This window comes from Triticum aestivum, chromosome 4B (assembly GCF_018294505.1).
Source record: "Triticum aestivum cultivar Chinese Spring chromosome 4B, IWGSC CS RefSeq v2.1, whole genome shotgun sequence".
NCBI classification, from domain to species: domain Eukaryota; kingdom Viridiplantae; phylum Streptophyta; class Magnoliopsida; order Poales; family Poaceae; genus Triticum; species Triticum aestivum.
In genome coordinates, this window is record NC_057804.1 from 638,356,667 (window position 1) to 638,378,733 (window position 22,067).

Sequence of the window (22,067 nt, forward strand, 5' to 3'; positions counted from 1 at the left end):
AAAGTGATGAAACAAGATCCTCCCACCATCAGGTCCAAAGGCCACTCAACTGCCACCTCACAGTCACAGAACTACCACCACAAAACTCACAGCGCCTAGCACCTCATGCATCGAGACTTCAATACTCCAGGCAGACAGCGAAGGGTCCTAAAGAACCGGTAACCAGAACAGATCATCTACCAACTAGTAAAAGAACTACTGAATGGACCAACAAAATATTTAGATGCGATCCATATACAACGTGCCAACAAGATGGTTCTTCTAGACATAGGTATTTACTTACTAGCACAAGTTGACGCAAAGCAAACTCCTCAAAGTTCGCTAACTTCGTCTAATTAAGCTGAAAAGGTATTTATGGCACCTTTCACAGTCAGATCAACCTCATCATACGTGGGATCTATGAACAGCAAAATAGCACGGTAGGACCTGTCAGTGCTAGACATGGATCACGCCGTTTGATCCTGCGTGCAAATAGTATAATAATCAAAGTTAGCTGAAGACAACAGCATATAATATATGTGAAGGCTAGAGATAAGGTGAGCAAACCTCGTCAGTGAGAAAAACTACTTGTAAATTTAAACACACAAGTCTTACTTTTATATATCTGTGATAACATATTATCCTTTACATGATTGGTTTATGATATCCTGACAACTCAAAAGACCAGCCTTGTAAATTATTTACTTCTGTTGGAGCTAGCCTTTTGGCTAGTTGTGCATTCCGCAAACAAAATATTCAGATGCCACCCGAATGCAATGTGCCAACAAGATGGTTCTGCTAGCCCTAGGTGTTCAATTCGTAGCACAAGAAGACGCAAGAAGACGCAAGCAAACTCATCAAAGCTTACTAACTTCATCTAACTAAGATGAAAATGTAGTTAATTGTAGCATATGTGATATGCATGTGGTTGTAGTGTGGGTAACTACCCAGTGGAGTAATTTGTCGATGCTTGCAACCCAGTGGAGTAGTACAGAGTAATCTTGAGAGATACTCACTGGCAACGAACCGAAATGGCCTTTAGAGTAAGCAATTTAGAATTCCAAGAAACAACTAAATCTAGAGAAAAATCTTCATCGCAATCTTATATTGCTCATGTCAGCCGAAAGGTGGCATCAAATATTCCAAGCTGCACATGCCCTAGCTAGAACAATGCGACAACATGATGAGTATCTAATCTAGTAGCTTAAAGCTCTAACCTCGTTGATGGGATTACTAAAGCAAAACAAATATACAAGGCATTTGTCCTCTTCTCGTGCCCTCTTCAGGTTTCTACTTTCCAGCTGGTTGGTCCGGCCGACACAGTTGTCTTGTATTTGCACTTTTGATTTGAAGCCACTTTCCTGGGATTTGCTTGCGTATCTAATCTAAAGCTTTTAGGCTCAGCATAAAGAATGCAGCGCCATGATCACATGGGCCTCCAATACAATTGACAAGATGACATATATACACTATGGTATTAGTGTATGCACACTAGTGGAGTTCATAATTACTGTACTTAGTGACCCTCCAACAAAACTAAATTCATCCAGATATACTTACAAATTACAGGCATGTTCGTCACGAGCCTTATGCTATCAATCAGGACGGCTTTGCGCAGTGTGTGCGTGTTGTTCACCAGCCAGGAATCTATCAGCTAGCCAAAATTAAAGCACACCCGCCAGAATCGATCAACATCCACGAGTTAGGTCGGCCAACCCACGCCACTCTATATATGTATGCTAAGCATGACAGGACGCCGGTCAAGAAACAAGAACAGCAGAGAAGAGAACGCAGGTAAAATAACGGAATTAGAGGTTTCAGGTATATTCACCAAAAACTCTACTACTTCTCCATGACCAATAAGCTTGGTGTTCTTGGGTCTGGGCTTTGTATATGTTTAGTGATAAAAAAACCTTCTTGTGCAGGCAGTTATGGAGCAACCAAACCAATGGCTTGTGCAGACGGTAATAATATAAGCACATGCATTTGTTTCAAATATAATTACTTTCGACATCTGAAAGTTTAGATGGTGCGAGTTAATGGTATTGCATTGGTATGTAATTTAGTATGAAGTAATTAACGCTTACTGCAATGGCTCATGTCATGTCAGCAAGAGGAGGAACTAGTTTACATGTACCAGCAAGAAGGGGGTCCCGTACCTCTACCTCTACTCGGCATGGAGCAGCAGTTCGCAGAGCCACCACCGCTGGCTGACCATCAAGAGCGGTACTACACGCCACCCTTGCCGATCCCATCGTCCAATCCATCTCGCAGCTCCAATTTCCCGAGCTTTGGGGGCTCATCGTCGTTGCCCAACCTACCGTTCGGACCGCCGCCGGTGGAGAACGAGCTAGGGCAGCCGTCTCAGCCGCCATCGTCCAACTTCCTCTCCTTCGGCAGCACCCTCAACTTCTCCAGAGGAGCCTGCTGGAGGCACGACGGCGCCCAAGGGACGATGCAACAGCTGCAAGCGCCAGAGAGGCGGGGCAGGGCGCCAGCGTGCGCGCAAGAGCATGTCATTGCCGAGCGCAAGCGGCGAGAGAAGCTGCAGCAGCAGTTCGTGTCGTTGGCCACCATCATCCCCGGCATTAAGAAGGTGCATGGCAAGACTACTTCACTGCATTTATGTGATCACCAGGTACCTGCAGGCTGCAGCTTAATTAGTTAGCCATTGCCATTCTATTCAGACAGACAAGCTCTCTCTGCTGGGGAGCACCATCGACTATGTGAAGCAGCTAGAGGAGAAGGTGAAGGCCCTGGATGAGCAAGGCTCACGCAGATCATCAGAGTCCATCGTGTTTGACAGCAAGTGCCGCATATCCGCTGCCGACAATGGTACAGCAGGCCCCAGCGGGAGGAGCAACAGGTACCTGGGCCCGGACATCGAGGCCAGCATCCTGGGGAACACAGCACTCCTGAGTATCTGCTGCAGAGGGAGAAAAGGGGTGCTGGTGATGGTCCTCTCTGAGGTCGAGAACCAGGGCCTGTCAATCATAAACACCAACATCGTACCGTTTACCGACTCCTACCTCAACATCACCATCACAGCAAAGGCAAGCCCCCTCTACCCTCCTACATTGTGCAAATGCGTTATAACTTGTGAGAGAATATATAAATCGTGATTTGCTAGGAGAACTCTAATGCATGCATGATCAGAAGATTGACATTTTCAGTTCAATTTGTGCAGATCGAAGAGGGGTTTTCGTCCGCAGTTGAGCTGGTGAAGAACCTAAAAATGGCTCTCAGAAGTTTCAACTAAAAGTGAAATACAAGCGATTTGTACTAATGACAGATGGTTAGGCCTTTCCCAACTTCTATATATTAGTATAACAAGAACATGAGCTCCGACTGTCTAGGGAAAACCATCTTTAGTAGTATCCGAGTTTGGTCACGGTATCCATTTCTATGAGTGTTGTGTGAAGTCTGTAACCATTTCAGTTTACCATTAATGTTTTCTCTCTCCAAGCAACCTGCCGAAGCACTGCTTTTTTCACTAAGAAAGTATTGGTATTTACCATATATTTGAATCGAATGTATTCTGTCGAGAAGCTGATTTTTCACTAAGAAAATGGAGAGCCGTATATGAATGTTCTAATCTACTCCCTCCGTTTCTAAATATAAGCCTTTTTAGAGATTCCAATGCGGACTACATACGGAGCAAAATAAGTGAATCTACACTCTAAAATACGTATATATACATCTGTAAGTAGTCCATATTGAAATCTCTAAAAAGGCTTATATTTAGAAACCGAGGGAATAGAAGAAAAGGAAGATAAATGTTCTGAAACATTTTTGTCTCGTGCATGTCCTAGAGTACAGGTACAGGCCTTATTCATGATTTTCCCTAAATCAACCTGAACTGCAAAAGAGAGGGACAGAAATTCATCAACGAAGTTGAAACTACTGGGAGAATCGACCATACAAACATTGTCTGCCCCGAAGTGCTCTTATTTATGGATTCATGCCCAAGTATTCATATATAGGAGAAACTTGCTTCGAAGGCTAATTTGTACCCAAGTTTGTTTATGAAGTTCAGACAATAACTAGTCCCTTAGCAGAAGCTCTGTGCAAGAAAGAAGCCATTTGCAGAAGCAGAATAGTTGAAGGAAGAAAAAGGGTCAGGATTTATATACCTCAGTCCAGCCAGCCTAGCATTGGTTACCAGCGGAGCCACCACTACTACCGCCTTCCCCAAGGAAGAAAGGAGAGGATGGCGGACGAGGAAAGTGAAATGATTCAAGAGCCCGCACCAGACGCCTACGCCTCGCCGCACCCACCGGCCGGCAATGGAGGCGCCGCCGCCGCCGTCACCGCGGAGGGTCTGGAGCATGATGCCATTGTCACCGAAACCTCCTCATCTCGACTTCCTCGGGCCCAACTACACGGCCCATGTTGACTCCCATATTCCGTCAGTTCAAAACGGTCGTGGCCCAGGTCGACCTTGGCTCACAAACCTTTAAACCGTGATGAATTCGTTGAGTATAGTTCTTTTTTTTCAAAAATGTCAGATCTGTTATAAAAAATTAACCGGAAGTATAAAGCATCTCACCCCCGAATGACCACTAGTGCTGTGCTGGCAGAACGAGACGCCAATGCGCCACTGTCGCCGCTCCCCTACGCGCCTTTGTGGCCAGAATAGTTTCCTATAGAAAGATGGATATTGCCGATTTTGGAATATAAGATATAGGTTGCTATAGAAATCAGAAAATCATGGTAAAATGATTAAAAAGAAGTGATCAATAAATCCATGATCTGAATTTAATTAGTGATCACATGATCAATAGATTTCAGTACCGGTAGTTTGAATTGTTTAAGCGTTTGGATTTTTTTTGAATAATCTTGTAATATAATGGTGGTTTGAACCCCGAATGTTTCTGTTGTATACTTTGAGGGATATAAAGTTCATAAGACGATGTCTTATGAGTGTTATATCAACAACTGACATACTACATCATGCGGTGGTATTGCTGGGTCACCGCAATGATCTTGCGATTAAACATGATGCTCACTCATTATTAGCACGCCATGAATGTGGCAAGCCAGATGCCAATGCGATAGCAATTTTAAAAGCAGGCGGTCATGTATCCAGCAGGACTGTCGATGATGGACATGTAGAAAACAGCTAGCATGGAAATCGTGATGAGGAAGGCGCAACCATAGAGCATGTCAAGAAGGTCAGCGATCGCGCCATGGTTAGACTCAAGAAGATGCCGCCAAAGGCAGAGGCGACCCAGCATTGCCGATTTCGGCCTTGGTGAGGTTAAGGTGTCACAAATGATGTTGATAAGCGGTGGGGCAGCGAAGGTTGAGACATTGCTTGTGAAGGACATCCCTCCGAGATGGAAAGCGAGCATGTGAGGATTGCCGAGGGAGAAGATTTTGATGGACAATTACATAGCGTTCCAGCTGTCAATCAAGCAGTGTTTTTACTTGGTCCTCACAACAGAAACACCAGGCATTAGTTAGTACTCCCTCTGTAAAGAAATATAAGAGTGTTTAAACCACTTTTAGTGATTTTAATGCACTTATATTTCTTTACGGATGGAGTACATTACTGCATACTGGGACAACGCATCCCACTTGCAGTAACCTTGGGGCAGTCTACCTAAATACTACTGCATGCATAAATATATGTTAAGTGCCTGCTACACATCATTCTCTTACTCACCCCTGGACCCTGGTACCAAAAGCCATGCTGAACCAGCAGCAGAGTGTGGCCATCAACATGCATGTAGCCTCAAAGCAACGTTTTAGTTCAACTGCCACGTTAGAGCCACATACAGACCACATCGCTAATACCACGCGTAACAACAAGCTGGCAGGTCCATGAAAAGGCAAGCGGATCAGACTAATATCTGTCTATCATGCAGGCTACATGCTTGCTTTAGTTACATAGCATCCTTATTAATCTAGTGCAAGTGCAGGTTACAGTGGACCTGCTGCTATTAAGGCAGTGCAGCTCTCTGCTATTTATTCCTTGAGGCCATGTCCAAAAGCTTCTTGATATAATTATTCTTCATATAGCACTCCTGTTCCTGTTTCAGAGGAAACAAACGAACAATCAGAATCTGAGATAGATAACTAAGCATCATAATATGTTTTATTGATCCTTTTTCCCCGCAAAATGTAACAGAATATATTTGATTTGCCACTTCAAGCACCAAAACATCAAATGGGCTTACAAGACAAAAATGGGTTGGTACAATGATAGTCAAATGTTATACACGCTCAGAAATCAAATCAAATAATGGATCTGCTACATCTATATAAACTTTTATTGCAAAGGGAACAATAGTGCAGGTTAAATGCCACCATATCCCACACGGTCAGGAATTTCCAATCTATAGTTTGTATTCCACCACAACAAGACACCCAACAAGCATTGAAAATCGCATACATAGCTTGAGGTTCACAGTTTAAAGGAAGACAACAGAAAACCACAGCATGGAAATGTTGCTTACTTTTTTTTAGAAAAGGAGGATGACCCCCGGCCTCTGCATCTGGGAGATGCATACGGCCACTTTATTAATTATTCTCGAGGACCTTACAAAGTATTACAACAATATGCCTGAATCCGCCATCTTGGCAACATATGTCACTACTCCTATTCAAAGATGAAGGGGTGCTACCTGGGCCAAATACCCGGACCACTCACCTAAGCCAATCATCAAAAGACAGAAGCCCCATCCGAGCCACATACCGGGTCTGGGGCATAAACTGGTCTGACGCACTCACATGTGTTGTCGCCGCCATCTTCCACAGGTCCGTCTTCAGAGCAGATATTGAGGCGTCTACCTTGTCAGGCCACTCTGCCATCGACGCCACCATGACGCCAGACAACTGCCTCCACCTGCGTGAGTCCATCACTGCGCATCGGGCGCCGAGTCTCCACTGCACCACGCCGCCGAGATCCGCCGTCATCAATGTGTATGATGAAGCACCGCTCCACCAAAAAAAGGCGCCCACTGGTCCCTCGATCCTCGGCTGCTGTCACCGACCCCATACTGAGCCCGCCACCACACTGCCCTCAAGGCGACGCCTTCAAGAAGGTCACAGCGCCAAGGACGCCGCCGCCGCCCACCGGAGTTAGGTTTTCACCCGAGAAGCAAGGTGGTGGGGTGTGGAAGGGCAGACCTCGACCGACGTCTCCATGAAGAAATCGGCGCCCGCGGACGTCGTCATCGTCGCGGCCGGCTGGAGCCGACCAGGGGTTTCCCCCAATCTGGATCCCGACCACCAGAATCACCCGCAACCCAGAGGCAGGCCAGATGCCTGCACAGCCAGGGACCGTCGAGGGTGAAACGCACCGAGCAGGGGAAGATGGCCAGCAGCCAGATCTGACGCCGCTAGCCACCAGGGCAACCACGCGAGGTCCCAGCCCACCGAAGATCCGCCGGCCACCCGACCAGATCGCCGGCACCGCGCCCACCCCACTGCTCATCACAGGAGACAAGGGGCCTCGCTGGGGGCCGCCGCCTAGATCCACGCCCCTCCGATGTGAACCAGAGCAGCGCATGCCCCGCCGCCGCAGTCCCCGGCTGCGCCATGGACCTTGCCCGGCGGCAGCCTCGTGCGGCGGCGAGGAGGAGAGGGGAGGGAGAGTGGCTACTCCGGCGAGGTGGGAGTTGCCCCCGAGACGCCCACTAGGGGCGGCGCGGGGGAGGGGAAGGAGGGGGAGACCTATTTTTGTCTAATGTTGCTTACGTAGTATTGTTCAAATGATCTTACGGCAAGCATTTCAAATATCAGTTATGGCCTTATGTGGGAGGCCAAATCATCATAAAAGGATGAACGCCGCTCGATCATCATCTGTCTCCTCATATACTTTACGCAGTGTCCTGCACTTGATATCCCAGTAGAATATGTATCGAGAAACCTCTAAAAATACAAACTGAGCATCGTCTCCCACCTTCCCTATACGCACATACGGGTGATCTTTCTTCCCCAAAATAGCACGCATCTCATGCAAATAGATGGTATCTACCAGCAGCTAGCCCCCCTTGTGGAGCCATACACAAAGCTGAAACTCCTTGGGACGGACATGAATAAGATATACACCAGAAGCATCATTGGTCCGTGACAACATGATTTCTGAAGAGGCATGCTCCACCCCTTGTGGGAGGTGAATCGTGCAGAAACTTGAGGCAGTCAAATCGAAGACAATAATGTCGTCACTTTGGGCAGCCGCCATATAGATTTTATTGTGAACGAGCACAGGCTTTGGCCTTGGCCGCGGATAATGGAGCTGGTTTGTGGCCGAGCACTACAAGAAATATGCTCAATTGTAACCTTCTGGCAGTGACTGTGGAAGAAATCATCATAAATCTATGACCATTTCGATCCAATTGGTCGTGTCTGTTTAGGAGAGTCAAAACCATAAACCATAATGACTATTTTGGTTAAAAAGATCGTAATTGTCTTACACAAAATGGTCATAAGTAGACAATAGTGGTCGACATCGTTATTTCTAGCCGATTATGACCAATCCAGATGGTCATGGTGTTGTAACATGGATGAGTGGATGTCCACATCATCAATTTTATCTATGTGTCATGTCATTTTGGCTTATGTGTCGGTTGTAGCGTTAGTCCATCGATAGATTGACTTGTTGACTAAACTGGGTCTACATTTACAGACGGGGCCAACTAACACAGTACAAATGACATGTGGGACCCGTCCCACAAAGGTGAATAAAGCAGAAAAAGGCGAAAAATTGCTTTGGCTCATAGGTGTATGTGCACCCATTGGCTAAATACATATTTTAAAAAGTTAAAAAAATTCAAGAAAAAAAATCCAGCGTGTAAATCCGGACACTATATGTGTGTGCACCAAGTTTCGATGAAAAATAACATTTTTTGTGGCTTGTGTAAAAAAGAAAATTTTCGATGCTTGATTACAGCTATTCACAAGGCATTTTAAATCTTTTTTACACATGCAACAAAAATGCCCTTGTTCATCGAAATTTTTTGTGCGAACATAGGATGTTCAGATGTACACATGGGATTTTTTCTATACATATTTCATAATAGCTGTATCTACATCTAAGATCCAAAACGTCACTCTCAAAGAAAAAAAAGGACCCGTCCCACAAAGGTGAAGAAAGCAAAAAAGAAAGGCCACCGCGCCAAAACGCCGCTCTCAAAGAAAATAATGTGGTATATAAAAATGTGGTAACTTGGTCACATACAATGACACAATGCGAAGGTTTTCTTCTTCTTTTTTGATTTTTTTATGCTCGTTTCAAAATACGGTCAAAACAACGAGAATGACCCTTGCTAGCTAGTAGTTGAATCTTGGAATTTTTTTGGTGTTTCTCTGATTAAATAGATACGTATATACCTAGAAATGAATTTTGAAAAAATTAAAGAGCAAACTATAAGGCAGTCACAGTTCAAATTTGACCCAGTTTCAACTGAATCGGCAGAAATTTGTGTTTTTCATCAGAGGTGGATCAAAACTTTTTACACCCAACCATTTGATTAATTGTGCATTAAACATGACCTAATATTTTATAAAATTGATTTGGTACAATTTTGCAACAAATATATGGTAGGTCCTTCACAAAAAAACTTATTTGGGGCATTCAAAAAATGGAAAATGAATTTTTCGTCCAAAGAAAATGAAAACCTCCTTAGGAAATATTGTTTGTCATTCCAAGATGCACCGTTGTGCAAAATATGACATCATTTGAATAAACTATGCCATGAATGTGGCCATAAGATTGATCATTTAGATTGAAAGCCATGAATCTTCATACATGATAACTCAATTCTGAAAACACTTTTTTAAAAGAACTGTCATATTACAAGTTTATTATTTTTCCTGGTAACTTGGTCACATATAATAACACAGTGCGGAGGTTTTCCAATTTTTTGATTTTTTTCAAAAAAATTATCCCCGTTTCAAAATGCGGTCAAAACGGCGGGCATGACTGTTCCTAGCTAGTGGTTGAATCTTGGAAAACTTTTGGTGTTTCTCTGATTAAATAGATATTTATATACCTAGAAATGATTTTTGAAAAAAATAAAGAGCAAACTATAAGGCAGTTGTAGTTCAAATTTGACCTGCTTCCAACTGGATCGGCGAAAAGTTGTCTTTTTCACCAGAGGTGGATAAGATATTTTGACACCCAACCATTTTGTAAATTGTGCATTAAATATGGACTAATATATTACAAAAATTATTTGGTCCCATTTTGCAACAAATATATGGTAGGTCCTTCACAAAAAAACTCATTTGGGGCACTCAAAAAATGGAAAATGAATTTTTCGTCCAAATAAAATGAAAACTTCCTTAGGCAACATTGTTTTCCATTCCAAGATACACTCTTGTGCACAATATGAGACCATTTAAACAAACTATGCCATGAATGTGGCCATAAGATTGATCATTTGACTTGAAAGCCATGAATCTTCGCACATGATAGCTCATTTTTTAGAACACTTTTTAAAATAATTGCTGTATTACAAGTTTATTATTTCTCTTGGTAACCTGGTCACATATAGTGACACAATGTGAATGTTTTCCAATTTTTTGATATTTTTGAATTTTTTATGCCCGTTTCAAAATGCGGTCAAAACGGCGGGAATGACCGTTCCTAGCTAGTGGTTGAATCTTGGATTTTTTTTATGTTTCTCTGATTAAATAGATACTTATGTACCTATAAATAAATTTTGGAAAAATTAAAGAGCAAACTATAAGGCAGCCGCAGTTCAAATTTGACCCACTTCCAACTGAATCGGCAGAAATTTCTCTTTTTTACGAGAGGTGGATCAAAACTTTTGACACCCAACCATTTGATCAATTGTACATTAAATATGATCTAGTATTTTAGAAAATTGATTTGGTCCAATTTTGCAATAAATATTTGGTAGGTTCTTCACAAAAAACCATGTTTGCAACAAGAAAAATGATTAAAAGTAGCTAGAAAGATAAATAATGCATGCAAATTGGTGATCATTTGTAAAATGTGGTATAACTTGATTGGAAAGTTTAGATGTGCCGTTTTGCAAAATATTGTTGATAGCTGCTTCACAAAATGCCTCTAGTTTTAGTACTTAGAACTATTTTATGTCATAAATTTTCTGAACCAATCAGGGCTTTTCCCACGGATCATCCCACTGTAACCGATCTGGACCGTCCACACCCAACGGATCCAACGTCTCTCACTCATTCTCAAGTCTCAGCCACCCAACCCAAACCCTAGCAACCCAATCCATATCTCTCTCCCCCTCTCCCCGATCCAGATCGACGATAATGTCCTCCTCCTCGCCCTGTCGCCACCCTTCCTTCCCCTCCCAGTCGCTCCCATTGGCCCTCCAGCAGCAGATCGAGCGCGCCGGCGCTGGTGTTCGCCGCATCCTTCCTGAGGTTGCCGTCCCGCATGTCCAAGCAGTAGAAGCGCGATAGGGTGGACACCATCACCACCTCCCCGTCCCCGGCCTCCTTCCGCGGCGCATCTCGCAGCGGCGCCCACCGTGGTGCCTGCCGACCGCCCTCACTGCTGGCTGCTTGCGCGGCGACGATGGTGGCCTCGTCGCCCCCTGAGGCCGCGGTGCCTCAAGGCCGACCTGGCGCCCCTCCTCGCCCTTCCGCCACCTCTGTGCTGGGGTTCGGTTTGCGTGCAACGGCAGTGGCGTACGAGTCGAACAAGCTGCTGGTGGTCAAGGACGTGCAGGTGGCGCCGCCACTGGCTGGCGAGTTCGCGTCAAGGTCGTCTCCACTGTGCTCTGCCACACCGACTACTACACCTAGAGCGGCAAGGTCCGTCACCCCCATCCTCCTCGCCCTGCGCTTCCTCGAATCTAGGTTTCAATGGTCGCGGTTGCCCAGGGCCTATAGCCAACGTTGGCACTGCTGCTAGTCACCACCTCCCCTAACCCCAGCGACTTATCCTTGGATTTTCCCTACCGTCAGTGTTATTCCACTGTGTCAATGGTTGCGATGAGACTCGGTAATTGGGGATTAATTGACTTCCATGTAGCATTGTATGAGTTGTTCCTCATAGTGTCAGGTTGGGTGTAGAGTGAATTGACATGATGTACAGTAGAAAATGTTTGTGCAAATCTGAAAGCCTACTGCATGCTGTAGAGATTTACTAGAATTTGTGTTCGTGTCATGAAAGGATTTCTTTTTCTATGTAGGATCCCGAGGGCCTCTTTCCTTGCATTCTCGGTGACAAGGCTGCTGGGTAAGCCCACAAATTTGTGTGATTTCAGATATTATCATCCATAGCTAAAGATAATTGTGCACTGATAAGTTTGCTTCCATAGCTGCTGGAAGAATTGTTGAGAGTGTTGGCGAAGGAGTGACCGACGTGTAGCCAGGGGGACTGCAAGATGTGCACTAAGTAAGGATCCGATCTGCTTGGGCTCTGCTCGTGCTCGTGGTAGATCGTGTGGTCTGCAACATGCCTGGCAAGATGCTCTCGTTGATTCGTATTTTATAGGTTAGTTTATTTCCATATTTCTATGCATGCCACCTTGTTGTGATTAAATAGGTTATTTTATTTCCAGATTTCTAAAATATACTCTACTTACTATTTGGAGTTGATTGAAAATTAGTTCTGGTGCCTCCGCAGCGGAGTAGAGTGTGGGGAGCCAAGTAGAAAATAAGATTTATCTCTTTCAATTCATTTAATTTGCTTACTAAAATCAGGTGGTTGCCTTGATATAGTATTGTACAGTTGGTCTGCCCCAACTCTATTGAACTGAACCTTATAGATTGGGAGTTAGTTTTTAGCTGCCATCTAGCTCTTTAAATTGAGTTAATTTGCTTACGGAAATTAGGTTGATGCCTTGATGTACTATTTTTCTTGATATGTTTGATGTTCATCCATCGTCCAGATTTACTAGCACACCAGATAGAAATTGGGACCGATGCCACTCAATAGAATTTTCTAGACATTTTATTGGATCGTCAGATGGTTGGGGTGGCAGGGTGTGTTTGGCTAACAGATTGCATTGGAATTTTATTCTTAATCGCCTAATGTTCTTGTTGCTGATAATAGGGCCTGTAGATAGCAATTTATTTTCCTAGTTGCACTTTCAATACCTACATGGGTTAGTTCCACAAGGAACAACTGAGAATATCAATAGACATAGAGTGAAGTTCACACAAGATGATATCCATGAAAACATTAGGTTACCTTGTCCCTTGACTTACTAACAAGCGGGTTTGTGACTCCTTGAACTAGTACAAGATGTGGAAGTTGATTGCAGTTGTTCTTGCCAAAATGAATATGAGTGAAGTATGTTGGCAGTCACCCTAAAGAACCCTATAGTTCTTCTTCTTCGGGATCCACATCATCTTGATGGGAATTCTTGGGGTTGTAGATGTACTTGATGAAGTAGAACTTGAGGTGGACTTGGGAACCCACTTGAGCAAGGCCTTTGGAGCTTCTTCAAATGCATCAATCTCCTCTTGAACCTTGTCCTTGCCTTTTAGCTTGTGGTCTTGTGGTGGAAGATCATCTTGAGCTTGTGTCCCCTTGAAGGAAGTAGGATCATGCTTCTCTTGTTGAGGAACAAACTTCATCCTGGGGTATTGATCTTCTTCCCACTCAACTCCATTGGCATTGAACTTTTGTTCAAAACCAACACATTGATTCTTCCGGTGCCTTCCTTGCTTGCGTACAGTTTCCTCAAATTGCTTACTTCCGGTAAGGCTCTTGTAAACACCTTTCTGTATAATTCCCTTCAATAAGCTATTTTCTTGATCAAGTGTAACTTGGATAAGAGAATCATTAGTGGAATCAAGAGAACTACTAGAAACAACAATATTGGACTTAACATGATTATTGTTATTACTAGAAGAAGAATCTTTCTTACTCTTGTTGCTAGATTTTACTTGTGGCATATAAGTAGACAAGAGTAAACGCTTGGCAATGTAAGAAGAACTTTTCTTCCGAAGATCATCATTGATGGCTTTTAAGAAACCATGTTCTTGCTCTAGGTTGAGCTTCTCGAAGCGTAGCTTCTCATGAGTTCTTAAAAGTTCTCGACGATCTTCTAAAGTAGTTCCATGAGATAACTTAAGAGTGTTTAGTTCTTCAGTTAGACACTCAATCTCCTTCATATGATTGTTATTCGTTTCATCTTGAATAACAGTTTCATCATAGTTTTCATCACTAGCATTGTCAACAAGTAACTCAACATCACCTAGCAAATCATCTTCATCACTATTGAAATCAATATATTTGGGATGTGATACCTTGGGGCCTTTAGGCATGAAGCATGTTCCAATTCTTTCATTTGGTGAGTCAAATATTTCATAAGAGTTGGTTGACACAAGTGCAAGACCAGCAACACCTTCGTCTTGAGTATATTCAAAGTCGGAGTGATAACTTCTCTCGAAGTGGTGGTTGGAGTCAGAACCGGATACCCATTCACCAACATGAGCTTGATGTCTTTGTTTTGTGTAGCTCTTTGATGACTTGTCCTTCCTTTCCGAATCCTTGCTTCTGCGAGAGGTTCTTTGTTAATAACGATCATCTCTACTCCTTCTCTCTCTAGGAGGTGATTCTTCTCTTCTTTTGTATGGAGCCGTACACTCATTGGAGTAGTGTCTGGGTCTTCCACAATTGTAGCAATTTCGCACACGACTAGAAGATCTTTTGTCATGGTAGGATCTTGACATGGATCTTCTCTCTTTGCTTCTACTCTTGTAGAATTTGTTGAGGTTGTTCACCATTAAGCTCAATTCCTCATTAAAGACTTGTTTTTCATTCGATGTTGCAGGAGCATCACATGAGGCTTTGTAAGAACCACTATACTTGTTGTGAAGCTCTTCTTTGTCCTTGAGTGACATCTCATGAGCAACAATTCTTCCAATGACTTCCGTTGGCTTGAGATCTTTGTAGTTTGGTATCATTTGGATCAATGTGCACACGGTATCATATTTTCCATCCAAGGATCTTAGGATCTTCTTGATGATGAATCTGTCAGTCATCTCTTCACTTCCTAAGCCGACAATCTCATTTGTGATGAGAGCAAGCCTAGAGTACATTTCAACGACACCTTCATCATCCTTCATTCTGAACTTGTCAAGTTGACTTTGAAGCACATCCAACTTGGATTCCTTGACGGACTCGGTACCTTCGTGCATATCAATCAAAGTATCCCAAATTTCCTTTGCATTCTCAAGACAGCTGATTTTGTTGAATTCTTCAGGGCACAATCCATTGAAGAGGATATCGCAAGCTTGAGCGTTGTATTGCAGCATCTTCAACTCTTCCGCAGTTGCTTCACGATTTGATTCTCTCCCATCAAAGAATACACCTCGCAAACCAATGCACACAATAGCCCAAACAGTGGGGTTATGTCCAAGAATATGCATTTCATCTTATGCTTCCAACTAGCAAAATTAGTGCCATCAAAGTAAGGACCTCTATGGTGGTAATTTCCCTCACTAGATGCCATACTATCCTAGGTTGTGAAACCAAGGCTATGATCACCAAAGCTATGGAAATCAAGGCAAATGGAGACCAAAGCTCTGGCACCACATGTAGGATCGAAAGTATGTCTAGAGGGGGGTGATTAGACTACTTGACCAAATAAAAATCTAGCCTTTTCCCAATTTTAAGTCTTGGCAGATTTTAGCAACTTAGCACTAGTCAAGCAAACAACTTCCATATGCAGTTCTAAGAGTATAGTAGCGGAATGTAAATCATTTCATATGAAGGTAAAGGGGAGGAGTTTGGTGGGAGCAAATGCAATGTTGACACGGAGATTTTTGGCGTGGTCCGATAGGTGGTGCTATCGTACATCCACGTTGATGGAAACTTCAACCCACGAAGGGTAACAGTTACGCGAGTCCACGGAGGGCTCCACCCACGAAAGGTCCACGAAGAAGCAACCTTGTCTATCCCACCATGGTCATCGCCCATGAAGGACGTGCCTCACTTGGGTAGATCTTCACGAAGTAGGCGATCTCCTTGCCCTTACAAATTCCTTGGTTCAACTCCATAATCTTGACGGAGGCTCCCAAGTGACACATAACCAATCTAGGAGACACCACTCTCCAAAAGGTAATAGATGGTGTGTTAATGATGAACTCCTTGCTCTTGTGGTTCAAATGATAGTCTCCCCAACACTCAACTCTCTCACATAGATTTGGATATGGTGGAAAGATGATTTGAGTGGAAAGCAACTTGGGGAAGGCTAGAGATCAAGATTCTTTTGATTGGATTGGAATGTCTTGGTCTCAACACATGAGTAGGTGGTTCTCTCTCAGAAAATGAGTAGTGGAAGTGTAGGAACGTTCTGATGGCTCTCTCTCGGATGGAGAAGGGGGTCGAAAGGTATATATAGCCTCCCCACAAAATCTAACCGTTACACACAATTTTCCAAACTCGGTGGGACCGAATGGTGAAATTCGGTGAGACTGACTTGGTTCAAAATGTGAACGTTAGGCTTTTCGGTGGGACCGACAACATCAACTCTGTGAGACTGATGCGCTAGGGTTAGGGCAAAACCTTATCTCGGTGAGACCGATCACGTGAACTCGACGAGACCGATTTCAGTAATAAGCAAACAGAGACTTGGTCAGGAAAACTTGGTGGGACCAATCGCTCATCTGGGTTAGAACGAAACATTACGAAAAGGAAACAGAGAGTGTGCACTATGAACTCGATGGGACCGATCACTCATCTCGGTTAGACCAAAACGTTACGAAGGGAAATAGAGAGTTTGCAGTCCCATCTTGGTGAGACCGAGATCCCTATCGTTAAGACTGAACTGATTAGGGTTTGTGGATATGGCTATGTCAAGTGAAGTCGGTGGCGCCGGATGGATCAAGTCGGTGGGGATGAGTTTGACTTTTGGTTTAGGACATATGTGGAAATGAGAAAGTGGTTGAGGTTTTTTGGAGCATATCACTAAGCATTTTGAGCAAGCCATTAAGCAACACCTCATCCCCTTTAATAGGTATTGGCTTTTCCTATGGACTCAATGTGATCTTGGATCACTAAAATGAAAATGTAGAGTCTTGAGCTTTTGCCAATATGTATCCTTAGCATTTTGAGGGGCCCACATCTCTAGTCCATGCCATACCAACCATTGAACTTTCTGAAACATTGATCTCGAAAGGATATTAGTTCAATGAGCTATATGCTGTTATGAATTACCAAAACCACCCGGGGATTAGTTACACTTTCACCACCGGCTCCAACGCCCGTAGGGCGACGTTCCACCCCGGAGTGTCATCAGGATCGTTGTCCTCGCGGAGGACCACTTGTTCCAGCGGCAGCTCGAAGGTGGGGGGAACGGCCGGTGCGCGAGCAGGCGCGGGCGCCGGGGGGCCTGGTTGGCGGCGGTAGATCCAGGACGTCGCTCTCGCGGGGCGGGGCCATGCGCTGGTGCCGGGGCACGACGGCGGCTGCTCGGGCTAGTGAGGTCGGGGGTGATGCCGGCTGCCGCCAGCTGGAAGGCGGTGATAATGCCGTTGTACACCTTGCCGTCCCAGATGGCGTGCCGGCCTTGGATGTTGTAGCGGCCGCCGGCGTGGGTCCGGAGCTCCTCCGGCGTCGCGCCGGGGCCGAGCATCGGATAGCCATCGATGCTGATCATCCACTATCGGGGAAGATGGCAGCCCGACGGTAAGAGAAGGCTGTACCGTTGCAGCTCCGCCGTCTTCGTATTGCTGAGGCTGGACGGCTAGGCACTGGGCCATCGTTGTTGTCGGTGGCGCTGCTGCTCCCGCTATGGTAGGCCATCGCCGGTGCTGGGCTGTTTTTCTCGTCGGCGGCGGGTGTGATGTCGGGTGTGGGGGGCCGGGGCGGTGGGGCGGGTTCTTGTAGTCGTCCGGGCGATAGGAGGTGGGTGGCCGGGCTGGCAGCTGGCATTACTGCTCATTAATGTAGGGGCCTCAGGACGGGACGACGAGACGGGGTGGCAGGGGGTGGAAAAGGAGGCGGCCGTCGACGGGACGGGATGTCGGGGTGGCAGATAACACACTTCCCCAGACGACGCGCTTTTCCCGGGGGTGACGCGCGGTGGTTTGACCGGGCGACGCGGCTGGTCGTCACGCCGGGTACGTGGTTGATGTGTCAAAGCACGTTTTGCTGTCAGCCGGCAGACGGCAAAGCCTCCCGTTAGCCACCTAACGTGGCTAAAGTTAGTTCTTTGTTGTCCTCCTTCTTTACCGTCCGCCACCGACGGCAAAGGGTCTTTGTTGTCAGCTACGCGAAAACAGACGGCGAAGTAGCTGTTTACCGTCACTTACAGTGCCGACAGGTTTGCCGTCCGCGGCTGACGGCAAAGACGTTTGCCGTCAGCTTTCTGGTCCTTTGCCGTCCGCCATGGCAGACGGCAAAGAAGCTGATTCCTGTAGTGTTCTTACTCTAACCAGATACAAAACACAACTGAGTGCTCAACAACTAAGAGGCCAGGATGGCACCAAGAGGGTTATGAAAGCAACACTTGCACGCATTGAGGAACTGACAGAGAGATTACGCTATATTGGCATGAAGTAGCAGCAACACCTAGATACTATGAAAGATAGTTTCTGATAATCTTATTTTTAGAAAAGGAGGATGACCCCCGGCCTCTGCATTTGGGTGATGCATATGGCCACTTTATTAATTATTCTCACAAGACCTTACAAAGCCATACAACAGCAAGACTAAATCCACCGTCTAAGCAACAACTGTCGCTACACCTATCCAATTGATGAAGGGGCGCAGATAGTCTGGGCCTAATACCAAATAGGCATCACAGCCAAATCTAAACATCTAAGACCTAAGGTCCCAAGCAGGACGCCTGCCGGGTATGGGGCACCTACTAGTCCGACGCACTCCTCAACAAGGACGCCTGCCGGGTATGAGGCCGCCGCAGCCACCTGCCACCAATCCATCTTCAGAGCTGTACTATTGCATGAACCGTGCCAGGTCACTCTGCCATCGACGCCACCACGACGCCTGACAGCATCGTCCTCCTGCGCGAGTTCATCCTCGCACAGCAAACTCCGAATCTGCACTGCGCCATGCCGTCAAGATCCGTCGCCATCAGTGTGTAGGATGAAGCACCGCTCCACCAAAGAATCCATCCTCTGGTCCCTCGATCACGTGTGTACCTCCAAGAATGACGCCCCCAAGGAAGGAACGACATCAGAGCGCCGCTGTCATCCGATCATCCTATCTGGGATTTCCCCCGGAGGTAGCAGAGAGTGGCCTTGAACTTCTCCACGGTGATGCCTTCAAGAAGGGAATGACACAGATAGCACCGCTACCGTCGGCCTTAGCAGGAGCCGAAGGCAAGTTTTCACCCAAATTAGTGCGAAGGGATCCAACTCTCGTGCTCGGGACGTCGTCACCACCAGCACCACGAGGTAGACCCTAGAGTACCAGCATATCAGCGAGCTGCCGGCACCATCGCATCCAGATCACCGGCCACGCCAGGCCACCGCCACCCCCCACGCCGTTCGGGTCAGAGACGGAGCCGCCGACCGCGCACAGGGACCGCCGCCGCCTGCACACACTGGAGCGCCGCCGAGAGCCCAGCGCTCGCCACCGCTTGCCGAAGCCAACCGCCCGAGCACTGGCGCCACCATGCAACCATCAGATCGGGGAGGAAGACGCGCGCCGACCACCCTCGCGGACCCCGCCGCACGCTCGAGCGTCGGCGCCACCGCGGCACCATCAGATCGGGATGAGGAGGAGCCCGCGCGCTCGCCGCCCTGCGCAGACCACGCCGCCGCCAGCGCCGCATCACCACCAAGCAGGGGAGCCCACTACTAGGGAAAAGCCTAGCAGTAGCGCTGATTTTTGGCCTATCAGTAGCGCGGGCAAGCGCGCTACTGATAAGGCGCTACAGCTAAAGCTTAGTAGTAGCGCCTGCTGGCACGCACTACTGCTATATCTACTTAGTAGTAGCGCTTACCCAAACAATCGCTACTGCTAATTACTAGTAGCGCTTTCGTGAACAATCGCTACTACTATTATTCCTAGTTCCATTTTTTTATTTTAGGTCGTATTCATACACGTGTATACAATTTTTCATACAGTAGCAATTTAGAAATTGTTTTAACATCATAATGAGTTATTAAATCACTAGGTGAAAGAACTTTGGATTAGTTTCAAGTGCATGGGTCCAAAGTAACCAATGGTCACTTTGGATCCATCCATTTGAAACTAATCCACAGTTCTTTCACCCAATGACATAATAACTTATCATCATCATAATATCATTAACAACTTATCATCATAATATATCATTGTCATATAACTCCTCATAATCATCATTTTGGTCCATGATGAGACATCATATAACAACTTCGTCACTAGTTATAATAACAACTCCTCATCATCATCATCATAGTACTCATAATCACTACTCCTACTCAGCATCACCATCAAGTCTAAGACATTGTAGTCATATATAATCAACACTAACTAATTGTTCTTAATACTTAGGACCTACTCCTCTCTCCTAGCTAAAATACCATAAAACAGATAAACCGGTCCTTCACCATAATGGAGAATGGACATAAACCTATCTCCAACTTGTGGCTTGCACACATTCATTTTGTCTCCAATTATTTGCGTGTGCGCATTCATCACTTTGCTCCATTCTTTGATTTTGAGCCTTCCATCATTTGAAGAAATCGAGTATGTAGTATGGTAAGCCTCCGAAGGAGTTGGTCGTAAGCTAACCATATGCATATCACCTTCGGTACATAGCATGTCAGGCACAACCTGCTTCGGGAGCCTCTGTTCAAAAATGAAATAGCAACATATATAGTTAGCAATGTAGTTTACTTAAGAATAATGTATGCAATGAAGTTACCATCATTAACAAAATCTTACCAAGTTTTTGGCAATGAAGTAACCATCAAGCAATTTATGGACTAGTGGCACATATCTAGTATAATTTGGGCTGATAAAGTGACTGGTTTTGAAGGCCTCAACATCTTCTATGAATGAGACAAGATAACCTTTCTCCTCACAATTAAGCTTGGAGTCATAGTTGTAGTATGTGCTGTCTACTACCTTCCGAGTATTTCTTGAAGATAAGAAATAAGCTGACAATTATAAATAAATAAGTCTAGTACGGACGAACACCAAATATTTTTAAATTAACAACATAAATTATTAAACTTAACAAATTAGTTTGACAAACTCACATCTAGGTAAATATCAAATCATAATCATAATCTTCGGGCAAATATCAAATCTTATTCGCATTCCCTCCTCAAATCCATATGCCTTACAGAGAGCTTCCCAATTAGAGCAACCGAAATGGGAGCGATCGACCGCATTGTAGAACTTAACCAGACTCATAACCATGTTTAGTTCTTAAGTGAGCCCCCCTCGTCTCCACATTCTCAAAGTCATCTAAACCAAAACCAAGCTTCTCCAATATATATGGTCTAGCATGGCACGGGATGTACTAGTCGAATTGAAAAAAAGTCCATAAATTACACGTTGAACAAAAGAAGCACAAGTGATGATATTTATTACGATGAAATGCTTGTCGTTGCGTACCGTACAAATATCGAAGGTTTCTTCTAGCTTCACGGTGAAAAACCTATCATTTTGCAGGTGAGGAAACATGTCGCACACACCACGGTCATCGTAGCAGTACCCGCACTCCGGGATCCCATCGTCATCAGACATCTCCTGTGTTCAAAATTCAAAGATTATAACTCGACGGCGAAACCCAAAAAATCCGGCATGACCTTTGCTAAAAAAGGACATATCGAGCGCCTAAAATTTGCCGGAACGGAAATTAATCAACACTCTTATCAATGGTCATTGCCTTTCAATGGATCAAAATATGAAAAAAAAACATTTGAAAATATCTTATATATAATCCTAACACTAAATAAACTAGTTTTATGAATTACTTACTAAATAAACTAGTTCTGCTAAGCACTTACTATAAATAAACTAGTTCTATTAAGCACTTACCAAATAAACTAGTTCTATTTAGTACATAATATAAATAAACTAGTTATATTAATCACATACTAAATAAACAATTTTCTATTAAACACTTGCTAAATTTTCTTACTTCTATTTTATTCAAAACACCTACACTTGCTAAAAAAGAACGATTTGCAAGAACAGAGACAAGGGAGGGAGGGAGGAG

The 22,067-nt window shown here is 44.9% G+C and overlaps 1 pseudogene; it reads left to right on the forward strand.

Annotated features, from left to right (window-relative positions):
• Window positions 1–1,724: 1,724 nt before the first annotated feature.
• LOC123090316 (transcription factor bHLH18-like) lies at window positions 1,725–3,101 on the forward strand (annotated as a pseudogene).
• Window positions 3,102–22,067: the final 18,966 nt, after the last annotated feature.